Genomic DNA, 11,048 nt, shown 5'->3' with positions numbered 1-11,048 from the left:
GGGGGAGGAGAACCAAGACTTCAGCTTTTTTTTTTTTTTTTTAAAGAGAGACAGAGTCTCCCTCTATTGCCCAGGCTGGGGGCTGGGGTTCCGTGACACAACTTTGGCTCACTGCAACCTTGAACTTCTGGGTTCAAGTGATCCTCCCACCTCAGCCTCCTGAGTAGCTGGGACTACAGGATTGTGCCACCATGCCTGGCTAATTTTTTTTTTTTCTTCTTTTTTTTTTTTTTTGAGATGGAGTCTCGCTCTGTCGCCCAGGCTGGAGTGGTGGCGCAATCTCGGCTCACTGCCAGCTCCGCCTCCCGGGTTCACGCCATTCTCCTGCCTCAGCCTCCCGAGTAGCTGGGACTACAGGCGCCCGCCACCACGCCTGGCTAATTTTTTGTATTTTTAGTAGAGACGGGGTTTCACTGTGTTAGCCAGGATGGTCTTGATCTCCCGACCTCGTTATCCACCCACCTTGGCCTCCCAAAGTGCTGGGATTACAGGTGTGAGCCACCACGCCCGGCCACTAATTTTTCAATTGTTTGTAGAGATGGGGTCTTGATATGTTACCCAGTCTGATCTCAAACTCCTGGCCTCTGCCAGGCACAGTGGCTCACATCTCTAATACCAGCACTTTGGGTGGCCAAGGTGGGTGGATCACCTGAGGTCGGGAGTTCGAGACCATCCTGACCAACATGGAGAAACCCCGTCTCTACTAAAAATACACAATTAGCTGGGCGTGGTGGCGTGTGCCTGCAATCCCAGCTACTTGGGAGGCTGAGGCAGGAGAATTGCTTGAACCCAGGAGGCGGAGGTTGCGGTGAACCGAGATCGCGCCATTGCTCTCCAGCCTGGGCAATAAGAGTGAAACTTAGTCTCAAAAAAAAAAAAAAAAAATCCTGCCCTCATGAGATCTTCCCCGCTTGGCCTCCCAAAGCATTGGGATTACAGGCGTGAGCCACCTCACCTGGCCCATGGCTCCAGCTCTAACTCTTTCTGGAAATCCTGTTTCTCAGGCCACAGCTCAGAACTGTGGATCTGACGCCTCCCTCCAGCTTCTGCCCCCCTTTACATGCGAGCAATGGTCTGGGAGAGGCCCTCCTGTGGTTTGCGTATGGTTAATTTGTCCTCACCAAACCTCACGTTGAAATGTGCTCCCCAATGTGGTGGTGGTGGGAGGCGAGAGGGCTGAGTGGGTGGTGTTCAGGTCATGGGGGCAGATGCCTTGTGAAGGGATTAACGCCTTCCCTGAGACCTCACTCTATTAGCTCCCCACAATAGCTGGTTGTTAAAAAGAACTTGGAACTGTTACCAAGCAAAAGGGCTCACTGCCCGATGTGCATAGAAGCCAATACTAGGGCACTAGGTTTTGAGAAAAGAAAAGCTTTATTGTGAGTTGACCCACAGGGATATGGGAATCCTGCTCAAATCTGCTCCCTTTGCTGGCCTTAAGGCAGTCCTTCCATGAGAAAAGGTTTAGGGGGTGGATTCTGGGACTAGCGGATGATTGGTGGAAAGAAAGGAGAAGTCTAGAAAGTCCTTAACCATGTCCAGTTATCTCTGCAAGCTTCTTCATGGGCTGCATGTGCAAATTTGGTGGCGTTAGTATGAAACATCAGGTGGAAATTCGGGCTGCGACATCAGCAAGCTCGTTCTGTGCAGATTGCAGTCAGCTATACGGGTTCCCACGGATTTCAGCCAGTTCTGTTGTAAGCAAAGGGAGTTTCAGGATTTCAGCAAGCTGTTTCTTGGCTACCATCCTGTAAACTCGAAAATGTCCGTTAATCACTGGTTATTTAACTCTTTGGGGCACAGTTTCAGCTCCTCCCTTACCTTGTGATCTCTGCGCAAGCCAGCTCCCCTTCGCCCTCCACCATAAGTGGAAACAGCCTGGCATCCTCAACAGACACCCAGTCTTGAGCTTTCTGGCCATCAGAATTGTGAGCCAATTAGCCCTTTTTTCTTTATGAATTATTCAACCTCAAGTATTCTGTTATAGCAACACAAAATGGACTAGGACAGTTCCCTTTTCTCTTCCTATTTCCTCTGCCCTAACCCCAACCACAAATGCTCACTGATGGAGCAGGGGGAGGGAGGAGGAGCTTGTCCCCAGGAAAAGATCCTCCCTCCATTGTTCTTTGGAAATGTCTTGCAAAGATGTCATCGAGCTTCCCACTGCTTTCCCCAACCCTTCACCTCCCTCCCAGCTCTGCTCACTCCTAGTCAATCATCACCAATTCCTTCCCTCTTCTTTTGACTTTTCTTTTTCCTTTCTTTTTTTCTCAGCACCAGAAAGAGGAGGATGTAGGATGAGAATGGGTCGTGGGGATGTCATGCCTTCTGAGAAGATTATTATAATTATTTTTATTGATGATTGATTGATTGAAACGGTCTTCCTTCATCACCCAGGCCAGAGGGAGTCTCTGTCTCAAAAAAAAAAAAAAAAAAAAAAAAAAGAATATAGCTTTTGGGGTCCAACAGGCAAAGCTATGAAAAATGGGTCTTCCCCCCTCTTTTTTTATTTTTGAGATGAGATCGCTCTTGTTGTCCAGGCTAGAGTGCAGTGGCACCATCTTGGTCAGCTAAGTGCAACCTCCACCTCCTGGGTTCAAGTGATTCTCCTGCCTCAGCGTCCCAAGTAGCTGGGATTACAGGCATGCACCACCATGCCCGCCTAATTTTTTGTATTTTGTAGAGACAGGACTTCACCAAGTTGGTTAGGCCAGTCTCAAACTCCTGACCTCAGGTGATCCACCCGTTTCAGCCTCCCAAAATCTTGGGATTACAGGCATGTGCCACCACACGCGGCCGGGTCTTCCTCTTAATAGCCCTGTGAACCTGGATGTCATATATTTTCCATATGCCTCAGTTTACTTATCTGTAACACAGGAACGATATTTTTCTCATAGACTTGGTAGGAGTGCTGAATGAGATAATGATCAAAAAGCACTCACTACTTCATAGTAAATTCCCGGCAACTGGTAATTATATTGTTAAATTATCATTTTAATTATTCTTACAGTCTTTCACTAGCAAACAGGGAAGGAGCAAAAACGTAGAAGATAATTCCTGGCAAGCATCCTTGCCAGTCAGTGGCATCTGCAAATCCTGGAACAGATTAACTCTCCTCGTAAGCAAAAGCAGAATGAACTATGAATCCTGATGTCACCTGTGCAGTGGGACCTCAGGAATGGTTGGAAGTTGAAATTCAAAGCCTGTGAGGGCGCTTCCTGTGGCTCTGGTCTCTGCCCCTCCCTGGGCATCTTTCTCTGTCTCTGCAGACCAACCTCTTCCTCTGCTCTGGCCCACATGGTAGGAAACGTGACCCTCATACTCCAAGCTGTGTAGCAGACACCTCCAGCTGCTGGAGGGGAGACCTCTCAGTCCCAAGTCCAAGCATTCTCTGGCGTTACCAGGGACGAGTGCCATCCTTAGAACAAGCAGTCACAGTTGGGGCACTGGGTCAGAAGACAGAATCTTTTTTTTTTTTTTTTTGAGACGGAGTCTCGCTCTGTCCCCCAGGCTGGAGTGCAGTGGCCGGATCTCAGCTCACTGCAAGCTCCACCTCCCAGGTTCACACCATTCTCCTGCCTCAGCCTCCCGAGTAGCTGGGACTATAGGCGCCTGCACTAATTTTTTGTATTTTTAGTAGAGACGGGATTTCACCGTGTTAGCCAGGATGGTCTCGATCTCCTGACCTCGTGATCCACCCACCTCGGCCTCCCAAAGTGCTGGGATTACAGGCGTGAGCCACTGCGCCGGGTCAGAAGACAAATCTTGAAGATGGGAGAAGCGGACGGCGCTGGGAGAGGGGGTGGTGGGCCTGCTGGGAATGTCATTTGCACAGAGCCAGCGTCATCAGGATTGGGCTTCCTCTCTCGAATCCTGTTTAGTTTTTAAGTTTTTCCTGGAGTTTCTTTTTTCTTTTTTTTGAGACGAAGTCTCGCTCTGTCGCCCGGTCTGGAGTCCAGTGGTGTGATCTCGGCTCACTGCAACCTCTGCCTCCCGGGTTCAAGTGATTCTCCTGCCTGAGCCTCCCAAGTAGCTGGGATTACAGGTGCCTGCCACTATGCCCAGCTAATTTTTTGTATTTTTGGTAGAGACGGAGTTTCACCTTGTTGGCCAGGTGGGTCTCAAACTCCTGACCTCGTGATTCACCCGCCTCGGCCTCCCAAAGTGCTGGGATTACAGGCGTAAGCCACTGCACCCGGCTTTTTCCTTGAGTTTCTAAGGGTTTTTAATAATAAGCATTTCTCACAGCAACACACAACATGGAAGAATCTTGGAAATAGAAGTTTCCTGAAAAATGTAACCCCCAGAAGACTACACAGTACATGTGATGCCATTTTTATAGAGCCCATAACCAAGTTCAACAAACAAAGCATTGTTTAAGCTTATGTAAGCTTATGATTGCTTGGTAGTTTTTTGTTTTTTGTTTTTTGGTTTTGTTTATACTTTAAGTTCTAGGGTACATGTGCACAACGTGCAGGTTTGTTACATATGTACGCATGTGCCACGTTGGTGTGCTGCACCCATTAACTCGTCATTTACATTAGGTATATCTCCTAATACTATCCCTCCCCCCTCCCCCCTCCCCACAATAGGCCCCGATGTGTGATATTCCCCTTCCTGTGTCCAAGTGACCTCATTGTTCAATTCCCACCTGTGAGTGAGAACATGCGGTATTTGGTTTTCTGTTCTTGCAATAGTTTGCTGAGAATGATGGTTTCCAGCTGCATCCATGTCCCTACAAAGGACACGAACTCATCCTTTTTTATGGCTGTGTAGTATTCCATGGTGTATATGTGCCACAGTTTCTTCATCCAGTCTGTCACTGATGGACATTTGGGTTGATTCCAAGTCTTTGCTATTGTGAATAGTGCCACAATAAACATACGTGTGCATGTATCTTTATAACAGCATGATTTATAATCCTTTGGGTATATACCTAGTAATGGGATGGCTGGGTCAAATGGTATTTCTAGTTCTAGATCCTTGAGGAATCACCACACTGTTTTCCACATGGTTGAACTAGTTTACAGTCCCACCAACAGTGTAAAAGTGTTCCTATTTCTCCACATCCTCTCCAGCACCTGTTGTTTCCTGACTTCTTAATGATCGCCATTCTAATTGGTGTGAGATGGTATCTCATTGTGGTTTTGATTTGCATTTCTCTGATGGCGAGTTGATGATGAGCATTTTTTCATGTGTCTATTGGGTGTATAAATGTCTTCTTTTGAGAAGTGTCTGTTCATATCCTTTGCCCACTTTTTGATGGGGTTGTTTGTTTTTTTCTTGTAAATTTGGTTGAGTTCTTTGCAGGTTCTGGATATTAGCCCTTTGTCAGAAGAGTAGATTGCAAAAATTTTCTCCCATTCTGTAGGTTGCCTGTTCACTCTGATGGTAGTTTCTTTTGCTGTGCAGAAGCTCTTTAGTTTAATTAGATCCCATTTGTTGCATGGTAGTTTTTTAAAAGCAGTGGCACAGTGAACACGAAATGTCATATGATGGTTACTTCTCAAGAAGGTAGAGGAATGGGATGAGGAGTGTTACACAGGCACATACACATTACTAGTAAGAGTCTAGCTCCTGGGTTGGGTGATAGATGTATGGATATTATTATTATTATTTTTTTTTTTTTGAGACAAATCTCACTTTGTCACCTAGGCTGGAGTGTAGCCGAACTCCTGGGCTCAAGCCATCCTCCCACTTCGGCCTCCCGAGTAGCTGGGACTACGGGTGTGGTGATGCACCTGGGCTCAAGCGATCTTCCCGCCTTGGCCTCCCAAAGTGCTAGGATTACAGGCACAAGCTACTGTGCCTAGCCAGGTATTTATTATATTATAATCATTTATAACTAACATAGATTTCATATCATCTTGTGAATGTATCAAACATTGCTTTTCAGAAGGTAATTACAAATAGTTCAAGAAAGGAAATGTAATCTAAATGATTACTAGTTCTGCAACAAAAGATATTTATATAGTCACAATGTATAAGGTAAACACTGCTCATTGCCTTTCAACTTTTAGAATCAACAGATGGACAAAGCAAGGAAGACTTAATTATAGCCACAAACGTAAACGTAACTGTCATCAGCCTTGATGTTGCACAAGCAAAAGCCTAGAATAGGTAAACTGAAAGGTGGAAGGAGGAGAAGAGAACTGAAGGGAAGCTGTCCGCTAATAACACAGAGAGAATTGACAGAGAAATTCCCTAGCTTCCTTGCTCCTAGGTTGGGATATCTCTAACCCATGTCCTACATCAGGAGCAGACAAACTTTTTCTGTAAAAAAAAATCCAGATAATAGGCCGGGCACGGTGGCTCACACCTGTAATCCCAGCACTTTGGGAGGCCGAGACGGGCGGATCATGAGGTCAGGAGATCGAGACTATCCTGGCTAACACGGTGAAACCCCATTTCTACTAAAAAATACAAAAAACTAGCCGGGCGAAGTGGCGGGCGCCTGTGGTCCCAGCATCTCGGGAGGCTGAGGCAGGAGAATGGCGTAAACCCGGGAGGCGGAGCTTGCAGTGAGCTGAGATCCGGCCACTGCACTCCAGCCTGGGCGACAGAGCCAGACTCAGTCTCAAAAAAAAAAAAAAAAAAAAAAATCCAGATAATAGGCCGGGCACGGTGGCTCACACCTGTAATCCCAATGCTTTGGGAGGCTGAGGTGGGCAGATCACGAAGTCAGGAGTTTGAGACCAGCTCAGCCAACATGGTGAAACCCTGTCTCTACTAAAAACACACACGCACCAAAAAAAAAAAACAGCCAGCGTGGTGACTCATGCCTGTAATCCCAGCTACTCAGGAGACTGAGGCAGGAGAATTGCTTGAACCCAGGAGGCAGAGGTTGCAGTGAGCAGAGATCGCATCACTGCACTCCAGCCTGGGAGTCAGAGTGAGACTCTCTCAAAAACAAACCAAAAAAAAAGTTAAAAATAAATAAGTAAATACTTGAGGCTTTGTGAGCCATACAGTCTCTATCACAACTATTCCACTTGGCTATTATCCTGTGAAAGGATAATATACAAACACTGCCCTTCAACCTGGGTAACAGAACAAGACTTCGTCAAAAAAAAACAAGCCGTAGTCTGGAGACAGCCCAGGTTTAGCTGTAGAAGTTGAACAAGCCAAAGGTTCACTTTCCCAACTATTGATCTAATTACGTAACCTGGGATCAACCGAACAGACACAATGTCCCTGGACTTAAACTTGGGAGCCAGTGACACAAAGCAGGGACAGAGAAGAGTCTATTTTACAGTGGTGACAGCGGCCGGGCCAGGAGTCGCACTGTCAGCGGTATAAGCAGCAGCATCTGTTGTGGGCATTCCCGGCACAGTGGGCTTTGTTGTCATGCTGACCAGGACACCCAGTGACGGGGGGTGAAGGTCATGTGAATCTACCGCGCATGCTTGACAGACCAGTTCTGTGGAGTGCTTTTGGTGGTAGCTTGGGCTGTGTTACCTCCCACACTCCTGCCTGTTTTATAGGCTTGATCTTCCAGCTTTCCTGGAGACTCGGTGACTATCCAATATCCTGTCCGCAAACTCCATTTTCTACAAACATCATCAAAGTCGTATTCTGCTGCTTATAATCCAGACTGATCCATTTTTCCTTTTGGGAAGTGCTCCTCCATCCTCATTTTAATAATATGTGTTAGGAAGAAGCATTTATTTCCCATTCATATTTCCAGGTAGATAGGTGAAAACCCCTAACTTCTCTCCCTATTTCTTCTTCATTCCTCCTCCAAAGAAGATGGAGCACCTTATCTGATTGGTGAATGCAGCAGTCAGGATAGGCAAGGTTATGCTGTGGTAACAAGCAACTGCAAAATCTCAGTTGCTTAAAACAGCAAAGATTTCTTTGTTGCTCAAACTCCATGTCACTGTTTGTTGTCTCAGGGCTCCTCTCCATGTCATCCTCATTCCGGACCGTAGGATAATGAAGCAGGTACCACCTGGACCACTAACTGTTACCATGTCAAATGGAAAAAGAGTTTGTGCAGCCAATCAAGCACAGGCTCTTAAAGCTCCCAGCTAGAGGTGATACACGTCACAACTAATGACACGTAACTGGTTAAAGTAGTCACATGCCTGCACTTTACTCAAAGAGGGACACCATCATGTTCCCAGAAGAAGAAATGCAGCTATTTCATTAATTGTACAAATAATTAACACAGTGGATTTGGGATGAAGGGACGTGTGGTGGTTCAGCTTCCTCTGGGTTCTCTTTTGACAACCTGTTCACCTGAGACGGGCATGTGTTCCTGTCTGCTCTTGGTCACACAGTAAAAGCTCCCCAGGACTAGGCGATCAAGGGTGAATTTTTTTTTTTTTCCCGAGATGGAGTTTTGCTCTATTGCCCAGGTTGGAGGGCAATGGGGTGATCTCGGCTCACCACAACCTCCACCTCTCGAGTTCAAGAGATTATCCTGCCTCAGCCTCCCGAGTAGCTGAGATTACAGGCATGCGCCACCACGTCCAGCTAATTTTGTACTTTTAGTAGAGATGGGGGGTTCTCCATGTTGGTCAGGCTGGTCTCGAACTCCTGACCTCCCGCCTCGGCCTCCCAAAGTGCTGGGATTGCAGGCGGGAGTCACGGCACCCAGCAAAAGTGAATTATTAAAAAGCCAATTTAACCAGAAAAAATAAAGCCACATTTACAAACATCTTTACCAGTAATAATGGTACTATGTGATCTACATATGCTTGTCTCCTATTGGTTGATGCCTGAAAACTCATCACTGTGGTTCCAGTGGGGACTGCAAAGTGGTGAACACGTGACCCAAACTCAAAATGATTGACCCAAGGCCAGGCGCACAGTGGCTCACACCTGTAATCTCAGCACTTTAGTAGGCCAAGGCGGGCAGATCACCTGAGGTCAGGAGTTCGAGACCAGCCTGACCAACATGGTAAAACCCCATCTCCACTAAAAATACAAAAATTAGCTGGGCATGGTGGCACACGCCTGTCCTCCCAGCTACTTGGGAGGATGAGGCAGGAGAATCGCTTGAACCCAAGAGGCAGAGGTTGCAGTGAGCTGAGATTTCACCACTGCACTCCAGCCTGGGCAACAGAGCGAGATCCATCTCAAAAAAAAAAAAAAAAAAATGATTGACCCAAGCTAGATCCTTCTAGAGTTATTCCCTGGGACTTTGTAATTGAAGTCAAGTGCAAAGTCAGTGGTGAAACTATGAGGCTGAACTCTAAGTCTATGAGAAATTCCTTTCATTCTGGGGTAATCCCCACTCCTCTGCCCACTGACTCCACCCCACCCTGCTGATTCTCAAAGTATTATTTCAGAATCTACATTCAAATAATACTTTGAATATTATATTCGAAGTATTAGAGTCACTTAACTAATACTTTGTGAAACCCACATATATGTATGTGTGATTGTATCTGTGTGTATGTGTATGCACATATATAATGATATGTAGATGCATATATAAACACACATATATATGTTATCCATGAACCATAAATAAGTACTACTACACTAATAGCTTTAAACATTTACAATAATATATTTTATAAAGGGCATAATAAGAGTAGAAGTATGGGGCCGGGCGTGGTGGCTAACGCCTGTAATCCCAGCACTTTGGGAGGCTGAGGTGGGCAGATCACCTGAGGTCAGGAGTTCAAGACCAACCTAACTAATATGGTGAAACCCCGTCTCTTCTAAAAATACAAAAATTAGCCAGGCGTGGTGGCACATGCCTGTAATCCCAGCTACTCAGGAAGCTGAGGCAGGAGAATCACTTGAACCCAGGAGGCGAAGGTTGCAGTGAGCCGAGATCATAGCCAAGATCATGACACTGCACGCCAGCCTGGGCAACAGAGCAAGACGCCGTCTCAAAATAAAAAGATTAAAAATATGGAATGTTGTTAAGTATTTATTTCTCGCCCCCATGGATCATCATATATATGCTGCTTCCAGAACACTTTGAATATATCTAGAATTCTCGAGTGAGATTGTCAGATGCAAATGCTATCTCTGCCAATTGCTAGCTCTGTGAACCTGAAATACTTAATCTCTTTGTGCCTCAGTTTCCTCTGAGAGAATGAAACCAACATGCAACATTTTGTATTTTCACCCTGGTATTCTTTTATTTTATTTTTCCTTAGAATTGTCCATGTCAATCTGTCATGATTTTACTCTCACAAAGACAAAATCAAAAATCATTAACACAGCTTTTCTTTCAGCAGGATAATGGCAGTATTTAGTGTTTCACAAAATGAAGCACTGTAATTGCAGCTTGCTTTTTCACTCTGACGTTCTAAATGCCCAATCTAGTCTTTTTTTTTTTTTTTTTTTTTGAGACAGAGTTTCACTCTTGTTGCCCAGGCTAGAGTGCAATGGTGCCATCTTGCCTCACTGCAAACTCCGCCTTCTGGGTTCAAGCGATTCTCCTGCCTCAGCCTCCCAAGTAGCTGGGATTGCAGGCATGTGCCACCACACCCAGCTAATTTTTGTATTTTTAGTAGAGATGGAGTTTCACCATATTGGTCAGGCTGGTCTCGAACTCCTGACCTCAAGTGATCCACCCGCCTCGGCCTCCCAAAGTGCTGGGATTACAGGCGTGAGCCACCGCGCCCGGTCTGGTCTTGTCTTAAATAAAATGGCAAGCCATGATGAGGACCAAATTGAAGCAACTTTGGCAAAATTACATATTGTAACAAGCAGGCAGACTTGAAGTGGACCTGCCCACCTCAGATTTGCATCCTACCATTTGGGAATTCATTGCATGACCCACAGAGTCTGAACAGGAAGGCAGACAGGAGAGGAAGAGCTGCCAGTGAGATAAATGGCCTCTCTGGAATAGCTAAGAGTACAATTGTATTGTGGATTATCTGAATCAGTTAGGACTCTGTAGCTAATAAAAGAAAGGAGATTCAAACTGGTTTAAGGGATAAAGGGAATTTAATGACCTATAAAACTGAAGAATGAAGGCTGGTCTCAGTGGCTCATGCCTGTAATCCCAGCACTTTGGGAGGCCAAGAGGGGGCAGATCACTTGAGGTCAGGAGTTCGAAACCAGCCTGGCCAATATGG

At 45.9% G+C, this 11,048-nt stretch overlaps 1 non-coding gene across 1 annotated transcript; it reads right to left on the bottom strand.

Moving 5' to 3' along the window:
• Positions 1-10,121: 10,121 nt before the first annotated feature.
• On the bottom strand, positions 10,122-10,259 carry LOC116271129. Its single transcript, XR_004179568.1, has one exon. It is a non-coding gene; the product is annotated as a small nucleolar RNA SNORA69 (small nucleolar RNA).
• Positions 10,260-11,048: the final 789 nt, after the last annotated feature.

Source organism: Papio anubis, chromosome 17 (assembly GCF_008728515.1).
Source record: "Papio anubis isolate 15944 chromosome 17, Panubis1.0, whole genome shotgun sequence".
NCBI lineage: Eukaryota > Metazoa > Chordata > Mammalia > Primates > Cercopithecidae > Papio > Papio anubis.
The sequence above is the reverse complement of the archived record's forward strand: the minus strand, read 5'-3'. Positions and strand labels throughout refer to the sequence as shown.